This window comes from Heloderma suspectum, chromosome 9, assembly GCF_057233095.1.
Source record: "Heloderma suspectum isolate Gila_16-S chromosome 9, 16-S_ref, whole genome shotgun sequence".
NCBI classification, from domain to species: Eukaryota; Metazoa; Chordata; class Lepidosauria; order Squamata; family Helodermatidae; genus Heloderma; species Heloderma suspectum.
The window spans coordinates 14,194,799-14,216,527 of record NC_139466.1 but is presented as its reverse complement, the minus strand read 5'-3'; the positions used below and the strand labels follow the sequence as shown (position 1 = coordinate 14,216,527).

Here is a 21,729-nt window from a genome sequence, read left to right as displayed (position 1 = left end):
GAGGAAGAGACAGGTGGGGAGAGGAAGGAGGGTGTCCTGCTCCCTCTGGGACAGGCAACTGGAGCAGGAGGTTTTAGCATCACAGCCAGCACCAGAGGTCCTACCCCAGGACTTGGAGTGAGTTCAGGACCACAAAGAGCAGGCTTGCAACTAGACAGGTTTCCCCAGCACTGGCTTAGAACAACTGGCAGGGTTTTATAAGCCGGGCCAGAGCTCTCTGCAGGTATTTGCCTGCTCGCATGTAGGGCTATAGTGTGGAGGGGGTCATGGCCGTGCACACACGTCCCAACCTGAATGCATTTGGCTGAATGCGTTTACAGAGTCTTCTTCAGACCTTCCTGCTCAATATGCAAAGCTCTGCACAGAAGTCAGGACATTGGGGGTGGGGCTCATGTGCACGCCCATGTCTCCCTACACACATTAGCCCTACACATGAGCCAGCCAACACCTGCATAGGGCAGGAGAGCCCTTCTGGGAAGGTCACCACTGTAAGTGCTGCATCTGGTTTTCTTAAAGGGCCAGTGTCCTTTCCTGTAATTGCCGGCCTCTTCTGGGTGGAGGTGGTCTGGAGAGTGAGGAGCTGGTTGAGAATGCTTCCCAGGCACCCCCTACTCACTGGAAGAGTCTGAGGTCTACTCCTTGGAGTCGGAAGGCAGTGGTGCCTCTTGGGGATCAAGAGGTGTGGCATCTAAAGTGGAGGGCCACACCTGTGAAGGTCTGGGAACTGCCTTTGGCTCCTCCTCCACGTTGCCGCCATTAGAAACCTCAGTCTCGGAGGGCTGTTAGTCCTGGGCCATGACTCGGGTGGGGGTGGGGTGGGATTTGCAAAACAGATTCTAGAGCTTTGAAGCCACTCCCATTGGGGACTGCTAGACTGGAACAGAACACGCATGACTTGGTCGGGCATGAAACCTCCCATCACTGGAAAAAATGATCATAAAAATAGTTTGGGAAATGAACCCCTGGAATATTGAAGGGAGAAATGGCATCAGGACAGTGGGTTGGGGAGTATATCATGCACTACACAGCAAAACATTGCAGTTCTAGGAGAAACTGCTAAGGGAGATTGTCCCCGTGTGTGCTCAGTGGCCATGAACTACTGACTTGATTATGGTAGGGGAAGGGGGAGAAAAGGCAGGCAGGGGGAATGGAATGGAGTGTCTGGAACACTGAATAGAAGAAGTAGACGCTGCTGTCGGCTAATATGCTTCCAGACACTAGGGGGCAATGGAGAACATGTCGCGTCAACAGCCACTTGTCTTGTTCATCCCTCTTGTTGTCCTATAACTTCCAGTTCCTTTTTCCTGCTCCCTCCACTTCTTCCTTCTCCTTCCGCTCTTGCCTCTGCAGCAAGCGCCATGTGGTCTCTCTGGAAAGGAAGCAAGTAACCATCTTTCATGTCTCCGCTCACTTACACTCACGCACCCAGCTTGAGGGGGTGTTTGTAGTTAAACCCTGTTAGACAGCCTTCTCTGATGACATGTGTAAAAGCACTAATAAAGTAAGTTGAACTTCTTCTAAACTGGCTCTAGCCTGTGTTTATTGCCTCTTAATACTAAATGCTGTGTTGCCACGCTTTCTCTATATAAGGCAACTCTGCTGCAAGTCAAACCAGACTATCCGACAGCTGCAACGTTTTCTTGCGGGTCTCACTTGTAATGCTAACATACTGTCATAGGTCCATAGAACTGAATGGATTATGGCAGTGTATAAAATGATGGGCAGTACTAGACCTCAATAGAGATGCAACCCTGAAATGGTGGAGGCAAGAGCAGCAGTTGCTGGACAAGGCTCTGAAGCAGAGGTGTTGGACTCCAGGCCCAGGGTCCCAATCCAGCCCTCCAAGGCCCCACCTCCTTTCCCCTCAACCACCAATCATTTGGTGATTTCCTGGCTTTTGTAGTCCCCCCCCCCATTCTAAAAGGTTGAAATCTCTCTCCTAAGGCTTCGTTACTGGGAATAAGCTTTAAGCTAAAACAGGCTGGCGTTTGGGGTATCTTGGCGCTGCCCCTTTTGTCTTTGGCCCCACCCACCACTGGAATAAGCCCCTCCCCACAAGCTTCTCCAAAATGGAATACAGCCCCCAGGCTAAAGGTGGTTCAACACTCCTGCACTAAAGGGAGGGTCCTGTAGAACGCAACAGCTTATCTGAGGTATGACTGGATTGCTTGGTCTTTTCTGTCTCCTACCTGCTGGACATCTTCTTGGCGTCAGTCTAGGCAGAGCCACCAGAACCAAGGGGTACTGGACTGTATCATTTCTGGCTGCAGGTGGAGGAATACAGCTCTAAATGCTTCTGTCCCAGGGAAAGAAAAAGGCACTCCTGCACATAGAAAACTAGCATTTCAGGTAGAAGGTTTAGGCTTGTGTTCTACAGATCCCTAGCTTTCTCCTTGACAGGCTATTTTCCTATCTACAGGGAATTTGTTTTAAAAAAGGGGGAGCTTTCAAACATCACTGCCCCTCTCCTCGTAGCTTCTGGCCTTAACTTCACCCATCTGAGCGAAAGCGCAAAACCATTTTCTCCTGCACAATTCGTGAAATTAACACTCCCATCCTACGCTACCAATGCTGTCATTAAGGCTACCAATGGCTACGAGTCCAGATGGCTAGATGCTATGTCCAGTATCAGAGGCAGTCTGCCTCTGTACACCAATTGCTGGCGAACATGGGCGGGAGGGTGCTGTTGTGCTCATGTCCTGCTTGTGGGTTTCCCGTGGGCAGCTGGTTGGCCGCTGTGTGAACAGAATGCTGGACTAGATGGACCCTTGGTCTGATCCCGCTTGGCTGTTCTTATGTTCTTGTGTGGATGTGGTACGTGCAGCCTGATCGAATGCATGGCTGGGAGCGAGCGCCACTGAACGCCAAGTGTCCTTACTTCCAAGTGGACATACATAGCATCAGTCTAACCCTACCCTTCTTTGGAAGCAGTGGAAGCTGGTGGCTCTGATTTTGGTGGGGCTGTGATTCCATTCTGGTTTTCAGTCAGAACCAGCCAGAACTCTAAAGGAGGTATCCAAGGTGCCGAACCCATTTTTGAGGGATAGGGTTCAGTGCCTTGGGTAGCTCCTTTAGAAGTCTGGCTGGTTCTGACTAAAACCCAGAATACAATCATAGCCCCACCAAAATAGGAGCCACCAGCCTCCTTTGCTTGGAAGAAAGTCCCATTGAACTCAATGGGCCTTATTTCCGAAACAAGCAGACAACCAGACTAGGTATAAAAACCAACCGACCGCTTAGCCATTAATTCCGGACACTGCAATTCTGATGGTCACTCCTGCAACAAAAAAAGTGGGTGCGTGGGGAGGAAACTTCCTCAAGATTTCCCTTTGATTGGTATTCAGGCTCGGGATTATTCGCATCAATAAGAAAAATCAAGGTGTTCAACATCCTGAAAGCGGAAGATCTCAGCTCTGGCCGCTAGAAGGCGCTGGAGCGTCGCCGCTCTTTCCCCCAAATCCCTCTGAAAGGTAAGTAAGCGAATGACATTTTGCCTGGTTGTGAATGAGGGGGGCGGGGGCGGGGAGCGAGCTTTTAAAAAACCCCGGAATCTCTGGGCAGGACGCTTTCCCTCCCTCCTTTCACTTGGATCTCTCCAAAGCCAAGGGAAGGGGGGAGCAGGCAGGCAAGGTTAACTGTGCAGCATTGCTTTTCTCCATCTCCCCCCACAAAGAGTTTGCAGGAGGAGTTTTGGATGGGGGCTTTGGAGCACTTCCGAAGAAGAAGCTCACGCAAAGTCACCCAGGAGGGTGAGCAAGGGAGTGATCACGAACAAACTCTTTCCCTGGGCTGGCTTGGATTCCTCTGAGCAGCTTCTTGATAAGGATTTCCTGAAGCCACCTGCCTCTCTTGGGGGTAACTTCCTTCCACCTTCCAGGTGTTCTGCTCTTTGCAAAATCAAAGTATCCGCAGGAGCCAAGGGCTGGAGAGGGACCTTCCTTTGCAGCCATAAAATAATTCGGGGGGGGGGGTCGAACCAGGAGAGATGGAGCCCTGTGGGGTTTAGAGATGCCCAGGGAAGGCAAAACAAGTTTCCTTCTACCCATGGATGTATCATTAAGCCAGCCCTGACTTGTTCAGGTGGGGCAGGACGTGAGCAGTGAGAAGAAGACTCTGTGTGGCTTCAGGGGCACACCTGGGATTTCTGAGTCTAGGCAAAGAAGTCTATTTCCCCGCCCTGTCCTGGGCAGCACTTGCCACTGAAGAAAACTGCTCTTCAGTTTCAAGCAAGTTGCTGTCTCTCTCTCCTTCTCTCCATCTAGGGATGTAAGCTGGGATTTTCTCAGCGGGTGGTGGTGACGGCATCCTGAAACTTCTTCTCTTGGATTGTGGCAAATGGTGCACCCATGGAACGCCAGGACCCGTGAGCTGCCTGCTGTCTGGTTGTAGGTAAGATGCATGGCTGTGTGTGTGGGCATTTCCACGGGCTTTCTATCACGCGTGTTTCCATTTCTGAGTTTCTCAAACTCTCCTACTTGCTGCTAGTGCTCAGCTGCTGGAATTGGTGAGGTCTTCCCCAGGATCCGTTGTTTCTCGATTCCAGGGCTTGCCTGTGGCATCTGAGAAACGGCCATAAACCCGAGCACCTCTGAGGATGTGTAGAGCGCTCCCCCCCCCCGCTGTTGAGTCATTAGGACCTGCCTCCCTCACCTGAGATATTGTGTGTGTGTGTGTGACTTCAAGGTAGACTGGATCCCTGGAAGCTGGGAGGGGGTTGAATTAACAACTATACAGAGCCCCATAAAAGTTTCTGTTATTGGGAAGTAGATTGAATCATTTCAATATCAAAGATGTAGTACCCCCCCGCCCCCAGTTTTGTCAAGCAATGGATAGAATGTGACTTGGGTTTGGGTTGCCAAGCTAGCCCAGCAGGGCTCCTGTGACTTCGACAGCTGCATCACCAGCAGACGTTCTGTTGCTGATGGAGCTCAGCCCGTCATTGTTATCTGCATGCTGGGGAAAGCTTCAGCTACTGAATTTCTGCTTGGTACATGGCTGTTAAAAGATACAGGAGCTCTATCAGGAAAAAAGTTGGCAACCCTAGCGCATGTTCATTGATCATCTGGATAAGCTCCTGGTAGCTCACCCTTTTCTAGAAGCTTGATCCTCTTCTCCCTGATCAATTCGTTCACTCCCTTTGATTGTTGTATCGATTAAACCCAGGAGGCCTTTTAAAGCCATTCCATTTGTGCCCTGTACATCTCAAAGCTCATGGATCATAATAATGTTATTGGAAGTCTGCAGAATAGAACAAACACTTCTTGGACTCCACAACCTCCCTTTATACATATAAGGGGTTTTCTGGTTTTGATCTTGCTCAGATATATCACCTATGTATGCTCAAGCCTTCCCAGGGATGGATTTTGTGGATTTATCTGGAGGGGTAACACCTTGAAGCTGCCGCTCAAGGGAGGAGAGATTGACTAGATGACCTTTAGGTATGTTTCACTCTTTGGATTGTGATTTGTGCTTATCATCTTGGACAATCCATCAGCTGATTTACATCTCTTGCCAATGCTTTGTGAAAGAAGGATTTGATTTGTCCCCTGCCTACCATTCTTGTTTGTTTTGGTGACTTATTGATCTGCAATCCTTTGGCTTCAATGGGATTGTTGCAGACAAATGATCTTTTTGGGGGGTGGGGGGGAGGAAGCATTCTGATCCTCTGCACCTCCCTCCCTTCCTCCTGCCCTCCTACGCAGGAAAAATTGAGAGTTTGTCAACAGAGAAGTTAAGTAAAGCAGTCATTAGTGCTGTCAATGAATCTCTTGCCCAGGGGTTGGCAGACTGGTGGGAGAACATTGATTTCTGCCTGATGATCACTCCTTTGATTACGAGCCTGCCTGGCCATAGATGCTGGTGTGTTTGAAAAGGCTGATGCTAACTTTGGCTGCTAGTCCATCTGGGAGGCAGGCAGAAGGAGGACGCAACATCTGGCAGAGCATCTGCAGAGCGTGATTCCTTTGGCAAAATGTTCCTACCCCATTTCTTTCCTCGTCTGTGTCAACGAAGAGCTCATCTATTTTTGATCCATGTAAAAGTTCCATGAAGGACTTGAGAGCCTCCATTTCCCAGCCTGGCATGGTGAATTGGCATGTCTGATGTGGCTCGGGGAAGCCTGGGTTCAAATCCCCACCCAGCCATGAAGCCAATTGGGGCCTAGTGAGTAACTAGCTCCAGCTGAACCTACCTCACAGGGTTGTCCTGGAGGAGAACCATAGATCCCAGCTGGAGCTGTGACAAAATCAAAGTGGATGTTTTGTGTACTCTGGTCACACCAGGAAAGGGGAATGGAGGGGGAAATGGTTGAAGAGGGAGATCAGTTTTCAAGGCCAGAACAAGGTGGTGAGCTATAAATGCACTTCAGGGCAGGCTGATCTTCCCTTACTGGTGTTCTTTCATCGAATAGCAATCGGTGTCTCTTGTTCCTTTGGCTGATGGATGGGGCCAGAGTAAATCTTTCAAGTGCAACAGGGTAGTTGAAGATGCTGAATGTCCTTTCTTGCAGGGAAGGGGGAAATTAACTCCCTGCAGCTGCTCTTTCTCTAGCCTGTGGTCGATCTTCCTTTTGCCTTGATGCTACTCCTGAGAAGCAAGGGAATGCAGTCTTCCAGTCATCCTAGGTCCCCTTGGTGATGTCAGAAGCCAGAGTGTTCTTCCCTTTTGCTCACCAGTCCCAGGGCAATATAATTCTTAAAATAGAAGCTCCCTGGTTCAGATCCTGCCTCCTTACCCAGGAGTTTCCTGCCTCCTTACCCAGGCATTCACTAGGTGACCTTAGGCAATCTCATTCTCTCACAGGGCTGGGATAAAGATTATTATTACAATAAACAATGCAAAGTGCTGGGAAATGCTCGGCATGTGCTATATAAATGCAAAGTATTTATTATTAAAATTTTAGTCCTTTCCACAGTGATGGGAAACCATAAATTTGCAGCAAAATCTCCAAGCACCAGTATGCAGTTATCATTATAATTCCTGCAAATTACTTTGCATAGCCTGTACCTGAACTCTTCAGCAGTGCTCAAGCTGTTCCTTGCTAATTGTGTGGAAGCTTAATTATCCCTCTGGCATGGGCCTGGAATGGCTAGAAGTGAGAACTTGGGGCTATAATAAACACAACACCCCTTCTTTGCTGCCCTTTCAAACCTCCTGGCACTCCCAGGTGGAATTACCACTTTCTCTTCCTCCAAATCTCTCTGCACATTCCACTTTTTCTTTGAATCCCTAAATGAAATGGAGCTTACTTACATGCAGCTACAGAATGCAAGTTCATTGGGGCAGGGACCTGTCTTTTGCTTACAACCTCCACCTCTCCATTTTTATCCTCACAACAACCCTGCAAGGTAGGGTTACCTCTGGGTTACCCCTGTTAGACTGAGAGTCAGTGACTGGGCCAAAGTCACCCAGTGGGCTTCATGGTCATGTGGGGACTAGGACCTAAACCTTCGGAGTCCCAGTCTAACACACTAACTACTACACCACACTGGCTGTCTGATGATGATCTATAAGTAACAGATGTGTTTGATCATTGAATTATCCTAGAATCATGGAGGTGGAGGGGGACTTGGAGGCCATCTAGTCTAACCCCCTGCTCAGTGCAGGAAATCCAGAGCTGGAGCATCTCCAACAGATGGCTGTCTGCCTCTGCTGGAAGATGTCCAGTGAGGTCTCCCTGCTAGATAAATCTCCCATTGCCCTCCTAGATAAATTGGTTGCATTGTCAAACTCAGTGAAGGCTGGTGGCTCCTATGTCAGTGGGGCTGTAAATCCGCTCTGCGTTCCAGTCAGAACTCTAAAGGAGCGATCCAAAGTGCTAAAACCTACCCCCCCATATGGCTTTAGCACCTCGGATAGCTCCTTTAGAGTTCTGACGGATCCTGACTGAAACACAGTGTGGATTTATAGCCCCACAGAAATAGGAGCCACCATCAAGATGTTTCTCCTAACGTTCAACTGAAAATCGACTCTCCTGTAACTTAAGCCCATTAGATAAGGCTTCCCCAGCCTGGTGCCCTCCAGATGTTTTGGACTACAACTCCCAGCATTCCTGACCATTTGCTATACCATTGGCTGAGGCTGATGGGAGTTGAAGTCCAAAACATCTGCAGGGAACCAGTTTGGGAAAGGCTGCATGATATCTAGTCTTTAGTTCTAGCCCTGCTGTCTGGGGCAGCAGAAAACAAATCATTCCCCTCTCCTATATGATGGACTGTTAGGTATTTGAAGAGTGCTATCATGTCCCCCTCTTCTTCAAGCTAACCTACCCAGGTCCTTTAACCTGTCCTCATCTTGTTTTCCATACCCCGGCTGCCTTTGTTTCCCTTCTCTGAACCCATGGAGGATAGTGGCTCTGATTTTGGTGGGGCTGCAAATCCATTCTGGGTTTCAGTCAGAACCAGCCAGAACTCTAAAGGAGCTACCCAAGGTGCTGAGCCCCCAAATAGGTTCAGCACCTTGGACAGCTCCTTTAGAGTTCTGGCTGGTTCTGACCAAAACCTGGAACGCATTCACAGCCCCACCAAAATGAGCCCCCAGGCTCCAGTGCTCTGCATTGCAACATTTTGTCACACCAGGTTCCCTTCTAATAGCAACTTCCCCCCAGGGAAAAAGGAACTATCCAAGGTGCTGAACCCATTTTTGGGGACAGGGTTCAGTACCTTGGATAGTTCCTTTAGAGTTCTGGTTGGTTCTGACCAAAACTCGGAATGGATTTCCTGCCCCACAGAAAATGGAGCCACCAGCCTCCACTGTTTTATATGTCTCCTTTTGAATACCGTGTCGTGGTGTCCGGAGATTCCTCCCTTCTGAAGCTTGAATACTAGACCTTTCCACCTCGAGTGACATAATGAGGGATATGAGGAAAGGAGATTCACCAAAGCAGCCTGTCATTTCAGTCAAAGCTTTTCTTGTGCACAAAAATCTCCACGTGTGCCCCCACCCCCCGCCCCAACATGGCTAGTCCCAAGCTTGGAAGTGGAGTACAAATACTGCATTCATCATGTTTAGGGTTTCCTGGCAATGGAATAAATCTGGGCCGTAAGCATCCTCTCTGAAGTTTTATGTGTAAAAACACCGAGGGATGCTAAATCATTAACGGAGGCTTAAGTGTCTTTTCAGAACGGAAATGGAAAAGCACTGCTCAGAGCCAGAGCTGGGGAGTGGGAGTGAATATTCCGTTGTGGTGCCTTGTGTGAGCACTGCCATGTCTTCCCCGTCTGTTTATCTTTTGCCCTCATTGACATCAGACACTAGCGAAAGACGTATTTCTTTATTATATTTCTATACCACCTTTGTTTTCCTCCAAGGAACCCAAGATGCTTACATAATCCTCCTCCATTCCATTTTATCTTCTCAACTACCCTGTGAGGAAGGCTAGGCTGAGAGTCTGTGACTGGCCCTAAGCCACCCACTGCGCTTCATGGCTGAGTGGGGACTAGAACCCGGATCTCCTGGCTCCCAGTCCAACACCTTAACCACTACACAACACTGGCTCTCCATTTATTTTGTTTTATGTTAATACATTTGTATGCTGCCCTTTAATATAAATATTCTCAAGGTGGTTTACACCTGTCGAACAGAACTACAGAAGCAGATAAGATGATGTTGCTTCTTCTGATGTTGAGTGTAACTTGTTTTTTTTCTCTTGGCTACTGTTTTAAGGTTTAATTTTTTGAGTGTGTTTTCTTTTTAATTCATGTTGTGAGCTGCCTTGAAAATCATGGCGGCAAGGCGGAATATAAATATTTGTAATAATAATTTCCCATGGAATGGAGGTCTCTATGGGAAGGGCGCTTCTCTAGTGGGTTGGAAATTGTGTTCCTCTCTGAAGTCTGGCCTGAAAACAAAGTTAGGAGGTGCCCAGATCCTACCATCTTCTGGTTCTGTGTTTTTTGTGGTTGTCTAAATTGGGTGGATGAACTGGTAGGGATCTGGGAGTACGCTGCCCAGTTAACTAGAACCCCCAGATTCCAGGTTTGCCACCAGAACACAGGTGGCTCCCATTACATGGTGTATATGGATCTTATCCCATCTATGTAGCAGGACTGGCACCAGGGCTAAGCATCATCAGGTACTTGCCAAGGTCCACGCCAGTGCTAAAATCTTATGCACCAGCCCTCTCCAAGTTTTGCTGACAACTCCCGGAATTCCTAACCGTTTTTGATGCTATTTGGGGCTGATCAGAGTTGGGTCTGGAGAGCACCAGGTGGGGGAAAGGCTATTATCCACACATACCTGGGAGTAAGCTTCATGGGCGCAATGGAGCTTACTTGAGTAAACGCTGTTAATAATGTATCAGTTCAGCAACTCATATTACGCTGTAACCCAGACCTTTCTTATGTTAAATTAGAAATGCAGACAGAACTTCTAATATACGGTTTCACCTTAACGGGCTCTTATAGGTTTGTCCTTTCTCAGTTGTACTTTGATTGTTTGATGTGTCACCCTCCTCCTCCTCCTCCTCCTTCTTCTTCTTCTTTTCATTTTCATTTTTTTTTTAAATGAACATCCTTCATTTTGAGTTGTTGATTTTGAGTGCCGGGGTGTGCTTCCCGTGTTGTCGTTTGTGCAACTGGGATGGTGTGTGGATAAATCACATTGATAAAACCTATGAATGGCATAGAGAGATTGGATACAGCAATTTCTCTCCCTGCTCCCTGACTAATAATAGCAGACCTTGGGGTCACCCAATTAAATTAATTGGCAGTAGATTCAGAATGGACAAAAGAAAGTAGTTCTTTACACAGTGTGCAGTTTGCTGCCCCTCAATGTGCTGAAAGCCACTAGCTTGGCTGGCAGGCCTACCGGTAGCTATTAAACTTGATAGCTAAATGAAACCTCCATGTACAGATGCAGTATACCTTTGAATAATGGATGCTGGGGATAAAACCCATTGCTCCGTTGGGGCTTTTTGGGAGCTCCTGGCACTGGTAGTGATGGGCAATCCTATCCCAAATGAGATTGTTACTTCCTTGGAAAGTAATGAATATATCTGCATAATCCTGGATGAGTGTTCTCCTTTAATTCAGGATCGTGTTCTGCATATATGAATTTTTGTGTATGTGCAGTATCAACCTGCATTTTGGGAGCTGTCGCTTGCATTAATGTTTGCATCATGACTAGGGATATTGATAAATCTGTTCCGTCTGTGTTTCACAGATTATCAGGTGTCTTTCATTTTGCATGACTCAGAAAAAGTTGGTCCTGCTGTGGAATCCACACTTCAGATTCATAGACATCCAGAGATATTTGAATCCATTGTGGATTCCTCCAAGATCCCTAATCATGATGTCATGCATCACCACATTATGTACTCCTTCTTGATTGGTTGTTTCCATATGGCTTTTCTATGTAATATTTACTCACTGACACAAATTGGTATATGGAAGGGGGAGAGAGAGAGAGAGAGATGGATCAGTATATGGGGTATATACTACCTATGTGGCCATTTCTTCAACTGTGATTGGTTTGTGCAAAGCATTCGGATGCCAAGTTTCCGCTAAAGGGTTAAAGTGACATCATTGCATTTCCTCCTGAAAGAAAAGGGTTAAGTCAACTAACTCAGTGCATGCATGGAAATGGCGTAGTTTTGATGCTGACTGTGCATGCTCTGAAGCTTGCAATCTATTCCAAAATTAATAAGGAATTTGCAAGGCAGCAATCCACACTTTACAATGGTGAGCCTTATGAACACATGGGTTTTGACCACTGAGCTGACTAATTATGAAATATGGTGGCATTCCTAGCTGCTGATGGAAATCGTGTGGACTAGATAGATCCTTGAGCTGATCTGGCAGAGCTTTTCTTATGTTCTTATTCTCTGTTTGAGGTAGGGGTGTCCAGGTTATGTAAAATCCATTCCATCTGTATTTTGTGAATAACCAGGTGCCTTTTGTTCTGTTGTCCACTCATTGTCCTCATTCCCCTGAGGAATCCATGGGTTGGATTCATAAAAATCCAAACTCATTCCACTCTGTTGTGGATTTCTCCAACATCCTTACTTCGAGGTGGTGGCACTCTTGTGCTACACACATTTTTTGTTTTGTTTGTTTGTGGAGATGTAAATTGCAATTATTGACAGCCTTGCATTTTGCAGCTGGGATGCTGGCAAGTTTCTTTTGGTCCACAGTTGACCCAATTTGTACTTCTTAGACCAATACGTGGATTGGAATGCAGTTACCCTTCATACTGCATGCTTCTCTGAACCCTGTGATGCAGTTCTCAGCTCAAAAATGCACACACAAATGTGCATTTTAGGGGAAAATGAGTACAATTTAAATGCAATTTTCCATGAAGTTTTAAAGGACTTTTTGCAGAAAATGGGATGGCACGGACTCATGACTGAACACATGCAAAACTGACATAGACCCACAATAGACTGATCTGTCCATCCCTAATTGCAGCTTATGCTGTACATCGTACGACGGATGTCACCATTTGAAGTGTATTAGGGCAGAATACTATGCTTCCCCTGTTTAGAGAGAAGAAAGTCCTACAGCTCCCAGCATTCCCCACCCCAGCCAGTATGTAGGCCAGTTGTAGGACTGTTTCTGTCTAAACATGCATAGGATTGCACTCTTAGGATACAAGGAGTTGGCTTATATGAGTCAGACTGTCAAGCCATCTAGATGAGTCTATCCTGACTGGGATCAACTCTCTAAGGTATCTGTGATCTATAAATATATGGAAGTAACTTGGATTGCCTGCATGCAAAGCAGGTGCTCTTTTACTGAATTTGGTCCTGTGATATTGCTTGCATCTATCTCAGTTTCTGCAAATGGCTTGGGTGTCTGTTCAGTGAGGTGGCTGAGAATACAAGGTTGACAGCTTGCTTTTTGGTTATCAGTGGAACAGACTTGTCTCTTATGTTTTCCTGTGATACATCTGTGTATGTGTGGTGTTTTCAAGAAGTTGGACAGATGGTGTGTTGGGATTCACACTAACTTGGCTTGTTGGGGATGGAGGGGGCAAGGAGTGGGTGAGGAAAGTCATGCGGTCCCGGGAAAGTTCACAGATCAACACCCTCTTAAGACATGCGGTCTTCCGTCTATCGCTCTTGATTTGGTGGCGAAAGAATAAGGAGCAAGGAGCTTTTTGATGCAGGCTGCGTTGCTCCATGATTTAATGGGTTAGATACGCAACAGCTGTGCAGGCTGAGTGAAAACATGACCCCTGAACGGGACTATTGTAAAGGAAAATCTAACCATTAAAATGGAGAAACATTGGCTCTTAGATGGGAAATTGTAGCTCTTGACTAAGCTTTGTAAGCTTCTGAGAGGATTTTCTGTGCACATGGGGAAAACACAAAGGAAGTCAGGGCCACCTCAAGCCCTGTCAGGGCCACCTCAAGCTCCAGTCAGGGCCACCTCAAGCGACATCATCACCCTAAGCATTGAGTTGGATGAGGTCGGGTTGTATGCTTGGTGGGGTTGTATGTCGGAAGCTGCCATGGCCAGAACTGGCAACCAGAAACCGTAGGTTTTATGGGCAGCTGCCCTGTGTGGGGGGCTACTGGAACAGCAGCTTGGAGCCTCTTCCTGGGCAGTGAAGTTTTGTCAGGATGGCCATGCCCACCCAGGCATCTAGGGCAGGAAGGGCTATAAAAAGGCTACCTCTGTGGGCCAGGACCTTTCCTGAGCAGGAGTCTTGGTGGCTCTGGTGTGTTTTGGTGTCTTCCTTGGCTCGCACTCCCTGGCTCACCTCTGAGCAGCTGCCTACAGCTCAGTCCTGATGTCATATTTCTCTCCTCAAGGACTTTCTGGGTTGCAGCTCCTGTTCCATAAAGGTAAATGGGGGAATGGGAAGGGGCTGGAATTAGGAAAACCCTGGGGGATGAACAGAGCTGTCCCCATTGTGATGAAATTGTAGTCAATGATTTGATTTAAATCTGTCTATGAAGAAAAAAAAATTCCAAAGGAAAAAAAGGTGCATTCCCTTTGATTTTTCAAGACTGTGTGCAGAAGTTAGGGATGTTGGAAGAATCCATCTAGGGGGTGAAGTTTGCTGAGCCTTCATCAGCTCATCTGTACTGAGTAGGGCCAGCTTGCAGATGTTCAGTTTTTTATTTCTTAAATAGACGTATCTTTGAAATGGAGGCAATTTCCAATTAAAGAAGGTGGGTTCGGTTTTACAGGCCTTGCTTTATACCATTGAGCCTATTTGTTGACTTGTATTAAATTTTGATCTTTTCCAGTCCAATTTAGATTTTCATACAATGGACATCGCCATTTTAAGTCTAGTAGGGAAGAATCCTATGCATGTTTAGACAGGAAATAGTCCTACAACCCCCAGCAGTCCCCAGCCAGCATGGTTGCAATTTGTGCAAATGTCTACTTTAGAAAAAAGAAAACAAAAACTACCCCCACCCCAAGTTCCCAGATTTCAGGAAAAGCCCATGGCTTGGCTAGTGAATGTGAGCTGAGCCATGCCCTAACACAAGTTTCAGCAGGCACCAACTTGGAAGAAGCACACTATCCCATGTTGAGAGAGAGGAATGCTTCTTCTAAGACTGCCTTCACCATCTGTGGTTTTTGCAAGTCCATCTTTCACTCAAAGGGATCTTAACGGGTCAGTTAAGATTGCTATCCTGTGCACACTTACCTAGAAGTATGCCCCACTGACTGTGGTGGGGCTTTCTTCTGAATAAACCATGCCTAGGATTGCACTGGAAATGCAGTAGCCATTGGGACAACAAATGGCTACTCCACTTCAGCCCTTTAGGATAATGGGGTCTGCAGTGGGGGGAGATGCAGGAACCAGTGGGCAAAACGGGTGAGTTTGTGTGTGTCTCAGGCATGTGGGGAATTGGGTTTCCCCTAGAGCAGCCTTCCACAACCTGGTTCCCCCCAGGATGGGTTCTCACACAGAAGAGGGCCACAACCTGTTCTCTATCATCCCAGACTGTAGGAGATGAAATAACAGGCTTATTTTAAGGCAGATTTTAGTTGAACATCAGGAAAAAAACATCATATCAGATAGAATCATACAGTCATAGAATCATAGGGTTGGAAGGGGCCTACAAGACCATCGAGTCCAACCCCCTGCCGTGGCATCTCCTGCTCTCCCTTCTCCATACCGCCATTGTCTGGGTCAGAGCAAGAGGCAGGTGAGGAAGCAGGTTGCAATGGTGAAGAGGAGGAGCAACTCCAGTGGGTCCCCGCTGGGGTGTGGGCCCTTTGCAGTTGCCCAACCAAGCTTACCCTTGGTGCTGGTCCTGGTCAGAGCAGACGATGGAACCAACTGCCTAGGGCGGTGGTGGACTGTCCATCACTGGAGGTATTCAAGCAGAGATTGGACAACCATCTGTCAGGGATGTGCTAAACTGGATTCTGGCATTGAGAGGGGGTATGGACTTGATGGCCTAAATGGTCCCTTCCAACTCCATGATTCTATGGGTTGAACTGCAACTTCCATCGTTTCTATCTAGCATGGCTAACACAGATGGAGGGCAACAGGTTGAGTAAAGCTGCCCTAGAGTATTTCCCCAAGAGGATTCTTGAAGTGCCCATGTTGTACAGTGAATTACGCCAAAATAGAAATCTTATTTGCCAACATGCCAAACAGTACCGCGTGTCTTGGAGGAAGCCAAGCTAATGAAGTGTGAGTGAAAGCTGCAGCTGTCTTTCTTTGATTTTTCTGGATTGCTTCTCATGCTGGCAAGGTTCGGGTGTTTGTTAAGCAAAGGCCTGCACTCTGAAGTCTGTAATATGACATTTCAGAAGCAAGCATGATGCTAGGAACACACAGCTATGAGCGACAGCATTTATGAAAAGAGGGATTCCTGTTTTGGTGCAGCGGAGAGGAGAGGTAACAGGCAAGAGCTGCTGGAGTTCACTTTTCTGTACAACTGTTAAAGAGGCAGGGAGAGCCCCACCATTGCCTGCTTCATCTGGCCACACTCTTCTTAATGAAGGACATAAGAATTACAGTGCTGGATCAGATCAAAGTGTATGTTGTCCAGCATCCTGTTTTTTCTCTCTCCGTATCACACCAAGGTATATTTGGTCCAGCATTCTGCTGCATTGACCAAAAAGTGTGGTGTAGTGGCTAGAGAGTTGGACTGAGAGTCGGGAGATCTGGGTTCTAGTCCCCACTTGGCCGTGAAGCTCAGTGGGTGGCTTAGGGCCAGTCACTGACTCTCAACCTCACCTACCTCACAGGGTTGTTGTGAGGATAAAATGGAGAGGAGGATAATTATGTATGCTGCCTTGGGCATCTTGGAGGAAAGGTGGGGTATATATGTAAGAATAACAACAACAATGATAATCATAATAACAACAAGAACTAACAGGGCATGAAGGCAGTGACCCTATCTAGTTTAGGATGGCCACTATCACCTCCCAAAAGAGGACACAGATTTGCATAAAATCTGCATCTGTTAATTTTATAGCTATAGATGCACATTTGGAAATAATTACCATAATTTAGATAGAAACACAATGCAAATCACCATAGTGAGGAAGACTGTGACCTGTGTGACTGCTCAATCAGCTGACCAGCCACTAACCTACGGAATGTGTCCCATAGGGCTACCACACATGGCAGGGCTTTCTTGGTGGTGGCACTCAGTTATGGAAGGGCTGTAGCTCAGTGGTGGAGCACCTGCTTTGCATGCAGAAGGTCCCAGGTTCAATCCCTGGCTTCTCCAGGTAGGGTGAGGAAAGGATACTGCCCCAAACCCTGGAGAACGGAAGCCAGTCAGTGTAGCCAATACTGACCTAGATGGACAAATAGTCTGACTCAGTACAAGGCAGTGTTCTATGTCCCTAATTCCCTTCCAGTAGAGATTCTGCTGACCATGCTGTTGTCATTGAGGCACCACTTAAAGGCTTGTGCAGGCTTTGAGGGTATATACAAGTGCTTTATTTGTTTTTCTGATTGATTGGGTTGATCGTTTTATTGTATTTCATTGTATGTTTTGATTTTTGAGTTATGATTGTAATGCTTATGTGCCATACTGTGGGTTGTTAACCACCCTGAGCTCTTTGTGAGGAAGGGTGGGATATAAATAAACAGGGGAGGCTGGTTGTTCCGATTTCGATGGGGCAGAGATTCCATTCTGAGTTTTAGTTACAACCAGCCAGAAGTCTAAAGGAACTGTCTGAGGTGCTGGACCATACCCCAAAATGGGCCCAACACCTTGGGTAGCTGCTTTAGACTTCTGGCTGGTTGTAACTAAAACCCAGAATGGCATCTTCACTCCACTGAAATCGGGTCCACCAGCCTTCCCTGTGAATACAATGAATAAATCAAAGAAATTGTTGATGGGTAAGTTCAAGACCCTGGGCTTTCCTTTTGTAGCCTTCTTCAGCTTTATACTGGACTTGGGCTGGACTGCCCTTCAAACAGAGGACGCCTCCAGAATAAAGGATGCCTCTTTAAAGAAGGAGACCTAGTATTTGTCTCCAGCATTTGGAATGTGGGTTGTACAGTCTCGAGGCATGGAAGTTCAGCTTGGCTTGCTTGACTAATAGACAGTGACCTTGTCTGCATGATCAAAACAAGCCACAGTGGCTTGTTTTGAGCTGCTGTGTGTGTCAGGCGTGATTTACATAATCACCACCTCGCCACAGCTTATCGTGTCATTTGAACCTGGGTGGCACAGCTTGTTGGAGGGTTAAACAACCCTAAAAAACAACAACCCTAAAGCAGCCCATCAATTTAAGCCACAGTGGCTTGTTTTGATCATGAGAATCGACACACTGATAGAGCAACTTCCATGATGTTGCAGGATTACCTAGTATTCTAGTACTAGTACCTAGTAGTGCTGGTGCTGGCTTTTGGGGGAAAGGGAAAGGCAGTAAAGCAGAGGGGAGAATATTGGGGTTTACACACCTATATAGTCAATTCCTTCATTAGTTGGCGGGGGGATACTTCCTCATATCTCAGACTTTCAGGTATTTAAATTTCCTGCATTGATAAGCTCTCTTTACTAACTGAAAGTTGTGTGGGAGGTCAGATTGTTTTGCATTTTTAAAAATATTATAAAGTGCTGTGACTTAAATTGCCTCCCTCCCCCTCCCCCTCCAATTTGTAAATGAGCTAAAAATGGACCCATTACTGTTCTCTATCCCAAATTATATGGAAATACCTTGAATAAAATCAAATGTTGCCTTTGTGCAACCCTGTTAAGTGTGCTGCTAACGCCAGAAACAAGACTGTCAAAAATGGCAATCATTTTAATGGGATATTATTATTTTTTGAAAAAGAAACCCTCGAGATGTTCCCTAATCAGGTTTGCTGTGGGGTGTTTAGCCTGATAAAAGAAATTCTTTCTTACTGCAGAGCCATACTAGTACTCCATGTATATACTATGTTTAATTCACCCCACCACTTTTACAATTGGTGTTTCACACTGTTTGGGGAAAGATTTTACCACTGTAATTAGATTACAAAATCTTCAAAATCCAAATTCTGCTGTTTGAATAAATGGAACAAATTGTTCAGAATGAAAAAAGTTTGGTTACTTTGCAGCATCAGCAATCCCATAACCAGGAAGTATCATTTGTTGCTTTTGGGCAAAAGGGCCCCCAACCTCCTCAAACTGACCAAGAGTGGCCACTGACAAATCCCCCAAAGAGAGGAAAAGCATCACCCAAAAAGAGGAGCAAAGAGGACACAGAGTTGCATAAAATTTGCACACACTAATTGATACATACATACACACACACACACACGTGTATTATTATAATTTAAACAGAAATGACAGGCTACGCAGGTGGTGCCGATGAGAGAGATTTGGATTCTGGGACCATGGGCTATACTTCCTGGAAGATGGGCTGTTGGCAAGGGATGGGTTGCACCTCACAAAGGATGGGAAGAATGTGTTTGGCCACAGCATGAAGAACTTCATCAGGAGGGCTTTAAACTGAATCCTACTGGGAAGGGAAATGTAATGTTGGGGGTAACAATGGACGTAGGCGCATGCACTGCAAAGGAGAGAACAGCTCTGATAGTGCCCAATAATAGTCTTCAGACACATGTAGGAAGAAAGCCAGACTATGAAGCACATGGCCTTCGATGTCTATATACTAATGCCCAGAGTATGGGAAACAAACAGAACAAACTTGAACTCTTAATACAGGAGGGAAATTATGACTTGATAGGTATAACTGAGACTTGGTGGGATGACTCTCATGACTGGAATACAGCAACTGAAGGATATAACTTGTTCAAAAAGAACAGAAGGAACAGAAAGGGAGGTGGGGTTGCACTGTATATGAAAAATACATATCTCTGCACAGAAATACAGGAGGAGGAGCTTGGTAGCCCCATCGAGAGCATCTGGATCAAAATAAATGGAGCAACGAATAAAAGGAACCTGGTGGTCGGAGTCTACTACCGGCCACCCAACCAAGGAGAAGATGAGGATGAAACTTTTGAAAAGCAAATAGCCAGTGTTTTAAGGAAGCATGTTGTAGTAGTAATGGGGGACTTCAATTTCCCCGATATTTGTTGGGAGACAAATTCTGCCAAACATGGCCCCTCCAGGAAATTCCTGACTTGTGTGGCAGATAACTTCCTCCTACAGAAAGTAGAGGAAGGAACTAGAGGATCAGCTATCCTTGACTTGATCCTAACCAACAGAGATGACTTAGTGGATAAAGCAGCAGTTACAGGAACTCTGGAGGAAAGCGACCATGTTGCACTTGAGTTCTTGGTTCTAAGGGAAGCAAAAGCCGAGTGTAGTCAAACGCATACCCTGGATTTTAGGAAAGCTGATTTTAATAAACTCAGAACAATGATCAGTAAGGTCCCATGGCAAGCGATGCTAACGAGAAAAGGAGTCCAAGATGGGTGGGAGCTTTTAAAAAAGGAAATTCTCCAGGCACAATCACAAACAATTCCAACAAGAAGAAAAGGTGGCTTCACAAAAAGCTTAGGGATGACCTGAAAACAAAAAAGGACACATATAGGAAGTGGAAAGAAGGCCAAATAACAAAGGAAGAGTACAGGCAGGTAGCACAGAATTGCAGGGATGGCGTCAGGAAGGCTAAAACTGAGAACGAGCCGAGGTTAGCGAGGGATGCTAAAAACAACAAAAAGCTATGTGCATAGTAAAAGGCAGAGGAAAGAAATGGTTGTTCAGCTATTAAATAAGGATGGCAATACCATAACAGATGACAAAGAAAAGGCAGAGGTGCTCATTTCCTACTTTGGCTCACTCTTCTCCCAAAAGAGGGTCTATGACCCCCCTGGCAAAGGCGAAGTGCAGGCTGAAGGGGCAGGATTGCAGCTTGAGATCGATAGACATATGGTCAAGGAACACCTAATGACTTTGAATGAGTTCAAATCTCCAGGGCCAGATGAACTGCATCCTAGAGTAATAAAGGAACTGGCAGAAGAACTCTCAGCACCACTGTCTATTCTATTTGAGAAATCATGGAGGACGGGGGAAATGCCAGATGACTGGAGGAGGGCTAATGTTGTCCCTATCTTCAAAAAGGGTAAAAAGGAGGAACCTGGGAACTACAGACCAGTCAGTCTGACATCCATCCCTGGGAAAATTCTGGAGCAGATGATAAAGCAATCCATCTGGAAGCACCTTGAAAACAGTGCAGTGATTACTCGAAGCCAACATGGATTTGTCAAAAACAAGTCCTGCCAGACAAATCTGATCTCATTTTTTGATCAAGTAACCTCCCTTGTAGACCGTGGGAATGCTGTAGACATCATATACCTCGACTTCAGCAAAGCTTTCGACAAAGTGCCCCATGATCTCCTGATGAGAAAACTAGCTCAAAGTGGGCTAGATGAAACAATGATCCGGTGGATCCACAGTTGGCTACAGAATCGGACTCAAAGAGTGCTTATCAATGGGACCTTCTCAAACTGGGGAGAGGTAACGAGTGGGGTACCGTAGGGTTCAGTCCTGGGCCCAGTGCTCTTCCACATTTTTATTAATGACTTGGAGGAGGAGGTGCAGGGAATGCTGAACAAATTTGCAGATGACACAAAATTGGGCGGGATAGCTAATACTTTGGAAGACAGAAACAAAATTCAAAGTGATCTGGATAGACTGGAGCGCTGGGCAGAAAACAACAGAATGACATTTAATAGGGATAAATGCCAAGTTCTGTACCTAGGCAAAAGAAACCAAATGCACAGTTACAAGATGGGGGATACGTGGCTCAACAACACTACAAGTGAGAAAGATCTTGGAATTGTTGTCGATCACAAGCTGAATATGAGCCAACAACGTGATGTGGCTGCAAAAAAGGCAAATGCTATTTTGGGCTGCATTAATAGAAGCATAGCCTCCAAATCCCGGGAAGTACTAGTTCCCCTCTACTCTGCACTGGTTAGGCCTCATCTGGAGTACTGTGTCCAGTTCTGGGCACCACACTTTAAGAAGGATGCAGACAAACTGGAGAGAGTTCAGAGGAGGGCAACAAAGATGATCAGGGGACTGGAAACAAAGCCCTATGAGGAGCGACTGAAGGAACTGGGCATGTTTAGCCTTGAGAAGGGAAGACTGAGGGGAGATATGATAGCGCTCTTCAAGTACTTGAAAGGTTGTCACAGAGAAGAAGGCGAGGATGTCTTCTTGATCATCCCAGAGTGCAGGACATGGAATAATGGGCTCAAGTTCCAGGAAGCCAGATTCCGGCTTATGCACTTTTACTGCATAGATTTACTGCATAATTTATAATTAAAGTGTGTTTAAATCAGCGTGTTATAATTGAATTGCATCATAGAATAGTAGGGTTGGAGGGGGCCTACAAGACC

At 46.3% G+C, this 21,729-nt stretch overlaps 1 protein-coding gene across 1 annotated transcript in view; it reads left to right on the top strand.

The window, feature by feature from the left end:
- The first annotated feature begins 1,346 nt into the window (after window positions 1-1,346).
- Window positions 1,347-21,729, top strand: part of IL1RAPL2 (interleukin 1 receptor accessory protein like 2) — a 737,235-nt gene continuing 716,852 nt past the window's right edge. The window contains exons 1-3 of the mRNA XM_084813734.1: window positions 1,347-1,501; window positions 3,345-3,470; window positions 4,263-4,389. The gene's annotated coding sequence lies outside the window, so the exon portion shown is untranslated. The remainder of the gene's footprint in view (window positions 1,502-3,344; window positions 3,471-4,262; window positions 4,390-21,729) is intronic.